Source organism: Crocuta crocuta, unplaced genomic scaffold (genome assembly GCF_008692635.1).
Source record: "Crocuta crocuta isolate KB4526 unplaced genomic scaffold, BGI_CrCroc_1.0 scaffold142, whole genome shotgun sequence".
Classification (NCBI taxonomy): domain Eukaryota; kingdom Metazoa; phylum Chordata; class Mammalia; order Carnivora; family Hyaenidae; genus Crocuta; species Crocuta crocuta.
The window spans coordinates 1,980,329-1,987,677 of record NW_027528892.1 but is presented as its reverse complement, the minus strand read 5'-3'; positions in this window follow the sequence as shown (position 1 = coordinate 1,987,677).

The following is a 7,349-nucleotide window of genomic DNA, read 5'->3' as shown; positions in this document are numbered from 1 at the left end:
CGGCAGCCCGGGCGACGCCGTTGTCACCGCCCCCGCGCATGCGCGCACACCTCCCGACGCGGCATCGCCCCACCCCAGTCAGCTACGCAGCGCCATCTAGTGGAGGGCGGCGCCGCGACACTAAGCCCCGCCCACCAGGGGGCCAACCTCGCTCTTCAGGAACAAGTCTCCGCCTGCTTAGTTTACAGACTGTAAAGTGACATAGTTTGACTTCTAGGGGGAACGATGTCATTTCAATCGTACTTCAGTCTGTTCACTGGTCCATCTATTCAATATTCTTTTCTTATTCTTGAAAACAGAAAGAAAAATTTTATTTTTATTTTCAATATTTATTAAAATATTTTTCTTTAATTTTATTTCTACCACATTTTTTACTTTTTTGTAAGTTTTTCAAATTCTATTTTACTTCCATCATTTCATTTTATTCTATTTTATTGCATTCGTTTTTTTCAAATTTCAAACGTTTTCCTTTTTTTCTTTTCTTATATTTCCCTTTTTTCTTTTTTTAATTTTTTAAATGCTTTTTTTTAATTTATTTCTAGGAAAGAGAGAGAGACAGCGTGAGCAGGGGAGAGTCAGAGTGAGAGGGAGTCACAGACTTAAACAGGCTCCAGGCTCCGAGCTGGCAGTCAGCACAGAGCCCGACGTGGGGCTCGAACCCACGAACCGCGAGATCATGACCCAAGCGAAAGTCGGACGCTTAACCGACTAAGCCACCCAGGCGCCCCTAGTTCCCTTTTTTCTTTAATCTATCAAGCTCCCTTAAACAACCAGACCAGAAGACACTGAGGATCTAGCATCATTTATATGACTTTTTCTGTGTTGTTTATAATTTTTTAATTTAAAAATTTTTACCTTATTATTTCCTTTTCTTCCTTCAAAATAAAGAAATGAAGGAATTCATCCCAAAAGAAAAAACAGGAAGAAATGACAGCCAGGGACTTAACACAGATACAAGCAAGATGTCTGAACCAGAATTTGGAATCATGATAATAAGAATACTAGCTGGGGTTGAAAACAAATTAGAATCCCTTTCTGCGGAGAGAAAAGCTAAACTCGGGATAAAATTAAAAATGCTATAACTGAGCTGCAATCTCACAGCGGCAAGGATGGATGAGGCAGAACTGANCGGCAGCCCGGGCGACGCCGTTGTCACCGCCCCCGCGCATGCGCGCACACCTCCCGACGCGGCATCGCCCCACCCCAGTCAGCTACGCAGCGCCATCTAGTGGAGGGCGGCGCCGCGACACTAAGCCCCGCCCACCAGGGGGCCAACCTCGCTCTTCAGGAACAAGTCTCCGCCTGCTTAGTTTACAGACTGTAAAGTGACATAGTTTGACTTCTAGGGGGAACGATGTCATTTCAATCGTACTTCAGTCTGTTCACTGGTCCATCTATTCAATATTCTTTTCTTATTCTTGAAAACAGAAAGAAAAATTTTATTTTTATTTTCAATATTTATTAAAATATTTTTCTTTAATTTTATTTCTACCACATTTTTTACTTTTTTGTAAGTTTTTCAAATTCTATTTTACTTCCATCATTTCATTTTATTCTATTTTATTGCATTCGTTTTTTTCAAATTTCAAACGTTTTCCTTTTTTTCTTTTCTTATATTTCCCTTTTTTCTTTTTTTAATTTTTTAAATGCTTTTTTTTAATTTATTTCTAGGAAAGAGAGAGAGACAGCGTGAGCAGGGGAGAGTCAGAGTGAGAGGGAGTCACAGACTTAAACAGGCTCCAGGCTCCGAGCTGGCAGTCAGCACAGAGCCCGACGTGGGGCTCGAACCCACGAACCGCGAGATCATGACCCAAGCGAAAGTCGGACGCTTAACCGACTAAGCCACCCAGGCGCCCCTAGTTCCCTTTTTTCTTTAATCTATCAAGCTCCCTTAAACAACCAGACCAGAAGACACTGAGGATCTAGCATCATTTATATGACTTTTTCTGTGTTGTTTATAATTTTTTAATTTAAAAATTTTTACCTTATTATTTCCTTTTCTTCCTTCAAAATAAAGAAATGAAGGAATTCATCCCAAAAGAAAAAACAGGAAGAAATGACAGCCAGGGACTTAACACAGATACAAGCAAGATGTCTGAACCAGAATTTGGAATCATGATAATAAGAATACTAGCTGGGGTTGAAAACAAATTAGAATCCCTTTCTGCGGAGAGAAAAGCTAAACTCGGGATAAAATTAAAAATGCTATAACTGAGCTGCAATCTCACAGCGGCAAGGATGGATGAGGCAGAACTGAGAATCAACAATACAGATGACAAATTTATGGAGAATAACGAAGCAGAAAAAAAGAGGGAGACTAAGGCAAAAGAGCATGACTTAAGAATTAAAGAAATCAGTGACTCATTAAAAAGGAACAACATCAGAATAATAGGGGTCCCATAAGATGAAGAGAGAGAAAAAGGGGTAGATGGGTCATGTGAGCAAATCATAGCAGAAAACATTCCTAACCTGGAGAAAGACACAGACATCAAAATCCAGGAAGCACAGAGGAATCCCATTAGATTCAACAAAGACCAACCGTCAACAAGGCATATCATGGTCAAATTCACAAAATATTTAAGCAAGGAAAGAGTCATGAAAGCAACAAGGAAGAAAAAGTCATTAACCTACAAGGGGAGACAGACTAGGTTCTCAGCAGACCTATCCACAGAACTTGGCAGGCCAGAAAGGAGTGGCAGGATGTATTCAATGTGCTGAATCAGAAACATATGCAGGAAAGAATTCTTTATTCAGCAAGACTATCATTCAAAATAGAAAGAGAGATAAAAAGTTTCCCAGAGAAACAAACATTCAAGGAGTTTGTGGTCACTAAACCAGCCCTGCAAGAAATTTTAAGGCAGACTCTCTGAGTGGAGAAAAGATGGAGGGGGAAAAAAAAAAGACCAAAAGCAACAAAGATTAGAAAGAACCAGAGAATACCACGACCAGAAACTCCAACTCTACAGGCAACATAATGGCAATAAATTCATATCTTTCAGTACTCAATCTAAACGTCAAAGGATTAATGCTCCAATCAAAGACATAGGATAACAGAATGGGTAAGAAAACAAGACTCATCTATATGCTGTTTACAAGAGACCCACTCTAGACGTAAAGCCACCTTCAGATTGAAAGTAAGGGAATGGAGAACCATCTATCATGCTAAAGGCCACCAAAAGAAAGCTGGAGTAGCCATACGTATATCAGATGATCTAGACTTTAAAATAAAGACTGTAACAAGAGATTAAGAAGGACATTTTATCATAAATAAGGAGTCTATCCACCAAGAAGATGTGACAATTGTAAACATTTATGCTCCGAATGTGGAAGAACCCAAATATGTAAATCAGTGAATCACAAACATTAAAAAACTCATTGATAATAATACCATAATAGTAAGGGACTTCAACACCCCACTTACAGCAATGGACAGATCATCTAAACAGAAAATCAACAAGGAAACAAGTGAATGACACACTGGACCAGATGGACTTAACAGATGTATTCAAAACACGTCATGCTAAAGCAGCAGAATATACATTCTTCTCCAGGGCACATGGAACATTCTCCAGAATAGACCACATACTGGGACACAAATCAGCCCTCAACAAGTACAAAAAGATTGTGATCATACCGTGCATAGTTTCAGACCACAACACTATGAAACTGGAAATCAAGCACCAGAAAAGATTTGTAAAGATAACAAATACTTGGAGACTAAAGAACACCCTGCTGAAGAACGAACAGGCTAACCAACAAGTTAAGGAGGAAATTAAAATGTACATGGAAGCCAATGAAAATGGTCACACCGCAGCCCAAAACCTGTAGGACACAGCAAAGGCAGTCATAAGAGGAAAGTATACAGCAATCCAAGGCCTTCCTAAAGAAGGAAGAAAGGTCTCAGATACACAACCTAACTTTACACCTCAACGAGCTGGAAAAAGAACAGTAAATAAAACCCAAAACCAGGAGAGGACAGGAAATAATAAAGATTAGAGCAGAAATCAGTGCTATTGAAACAAGCAAACAAACAAAAAACTAGAACAGATCAATGAAACCAGAAGCTGGTTCTTTCAAAGAATTAACAAAATTGATAAACCCCCTAGTCAGCCTTATCACAAAGAAAAAGGAAAGAACCAAAATAAATAAAATCAAGAATGAAAGAGGAGAGGTCACAACCAACACAGCAGAAATACTAACAATAATAAGAGAATATTATGAGCAATTATACACCAATAAAACGGGCAATCTGGAAGAAATGGACAAATTCCTAAAAACACATAAACTACCAAAACTGAAACAGGAAGAAATAGAAAGTTTGAATAGACTCATAACCAGAAAAGAAATTGAATTAGTATTTAAAAATCTCCCAAAAATAAGAGTCCAGGGCCGGATGGCTTTCCAAAGGAATCCTACCAAACATTTAAAGAAGAGTTAACATCTATTCTCTTGAAGCTGTTCCTAAAAATAGAAATGGAATGACAACTTCCAAACTCTTTACATGCAGCCAGCATTACCTTGATTCCAAAACCAAAGACCCCACCAAAAAGGAGAACTGTAGCCCAATCATTCACCATGACTAAGTGGGATTTATATATGGGATGCAGGGCTGGTTCAATATCTGCCAAACAATCGGTGTGATTCATCACATCAATAAAAGGACAAGAACCACATGATCCTCTCAATAGACGCAGGAAAGCATTTGACAAAATACAGCATCCTTTCTTGATAAAAACCCTCAAGAAAGTAGGGATAGAGGGTCAAACCTCGAGATCATAAAAGCCATGTATGAAAGACCCGGGGCGCCTGGGTGGCTCAGTCGGTTGAACATCCGACTTCAGCTCAGGTCATGATCTCACGGTTCATGCGGGGTTTGAGCCCCGCATCGGGCTCTGTGCTGACTGCCAGCTCAGAGCCTGGAGCCTGTTTCAGATTCTGTGCCTCCCTCTCTCTCTGATCCTTCCCTGCTCATGCTGTCTCTATCTCTCTCTCAAAAATAAATAAAATATTTTTTAAAAAAAGCCATGTAGGAAAGACCCAACACTAATATTATCCTCAATGGAGAAAAACTGAGAGGTTTCCCCCTAATGTTGGGACAAGACAGGGATGCCCACTCGCCACTGTTACTCAACATAGTATTATTGGAAGTCTTAACTGGGGCGCCTGGGTGGCTTAGTCGGTTAAGCGTCCGACTTTCACTTAGGTCGTGATCTCGCGGTTCGTGGGTTCGAGCCCCGCGTCGGGCTCTGTGCTGACTGCCAGCTCAGAGCCTGGAGCCTGTTTCAGAGTCTGTGACTCCCTGTCTCTCTGACCCTCCCCTGCTCACGCTGTCTCTCTCTCTCTCCTAGAAATAAATAAAACGTTAAAAAAAAAAATTTAAAAAGGAAGTCTTAACCTCAGCAATCAGACCACACAAAGAAATAAAATGCATCCAAATCGGCCAGGAGGAGATCAACCTTTCACTCTTTGCAGACAACATGATACTCTGTATGGAAAACCCAAAAGATTCCACCAAGAAATTGCTAGAACTGATCCATGGATTCAGCAAAGTGGCGGGGTATGAACTCAGCACACAGAAATTGGTTGCCTTCCTAGACACCAACAATGAAGCAACGGAAGGAGAAATCAAGGAATTGATCCCGTTTACAATTGCACCAAAAAACTATAAAACACCTAGGAATAAGTCTAACCAAAGAGGTGGAAAATCTATACACTAAAAACTATAGAAAGCTTATGAAAGAAATTGAAGAAGTCACCAAAAAATGGAAAAATATTCCATGCTCCTCGATAGGAAGAACAAATATTGTGAAAATATCAATACTACCCACTACATAGTTAATGCAATCCCTATCGAAATAACACGAGCGTTCTTCACAGAGCTAAAACAAACAATCCTAAAATTTGTACAGAACCAGAAAAGACCCCGAATAATCAAAGCAATCTTGACAAAGAAAACCAAAGCAGGAGGCATCACAATCCCGGACTTCAAGCTCTATTACAAAGCTGTAATCATCAAGACAGGATGGTACTGGCACAAGAACAGATACTCGGAACAGTGGAACAGAATAGAGAACTCAGAAATGGACCCACAAACATATGGCCAACTCAGTCTTTGACAAAGCAGGAAAGAATATCCAGTGGAATAAAGACAGTCTCTCCAGCAAGTGGTGCTGGGAAAACTGGACAGCTACCTGCAGAAAAATGAACCTGGACCACTTTCTTACACCAGACACAAAACGAATCTCAAAATGCATTAAAGACCTAAAGGTAGGACAGGAAGCCACCAAAATCCTAGAGGGGAAAACAGGCAGACCCTCTCTGACCTTGGACGCAGCAACATACCTCCAAAGGGAAGAGAAACGAAAGCAAAAATGAACTATTGGGACCTCATCAAAAGAAAAAGCTTCTGCACAGCGAAGGAAGCAACCAGCAAAACTAAAAGGCAACTGACGGCATGGGAGGAGATATTTGCAAACGACATATCAGACATATCCAAAATCTGTAAAGAACTTATCAAGCTCAACACCCCAGAAACAAATCATCCAGTGAAGAGCCAAGCTAAAGACACAGACACTCCTCCAAAGAAGACATCCAGATGACCAACCAACACATGAAAAAATGCTCAACGTCACTCATCATCAGGGAAATACAATCCATAACCACAATGAGATGCCCCAACACCCCCGTCAGAATGGCTAACATGAACAGCTCTGGCATCAGCAGATACTGGCGACGATGCAGAGAAAGAGGATCTCTTTTGCGCTGCTGGTGGGAATGCACACGCCTGCAGCCACTCTGGAAAACGGTATGGAGGTTCCTCAAAAACTACAAAATAGAACTACCCGACGACCCAGCAACTGCACTCCTCCGTATTTATCCAAGGGACACAGCTATGCTGTTTCCAGAGGACACCCCCCCCCAATGTTTATAGCAGCACCATCCACAATAGCCGAAGTACGGAAAGAGCCCCAATGTCCATCGACGGAGGAGTGGATAAAGAAGATGTGGTATGTATATACGTACACAACAGTGAATGACGCGGCCATCAAAAGAAGGAAATCTTGCCACTTGCAACTACATGGACGGAACTAGAGGGTGTCATGCTCAGCAAAATTACCCAGCCAGACAAAGACATAGATCACAGGACTTCACTCATAGGACGACTTTATGGTACAAAACAGACGAACATAAGGGAAGGAAAGCAGAAATAATATAAAAACAGGGAGGGGGACAAAACATAAGAGACTCTTAAATACAGAGAGAACTGAGGGTTGCTGGAGGGGCTGTGGGAGGGGGGATGGGCTAAATGGGTGAGGGGCCTTAAGGAATCTACTCCTGAAATCATTGTT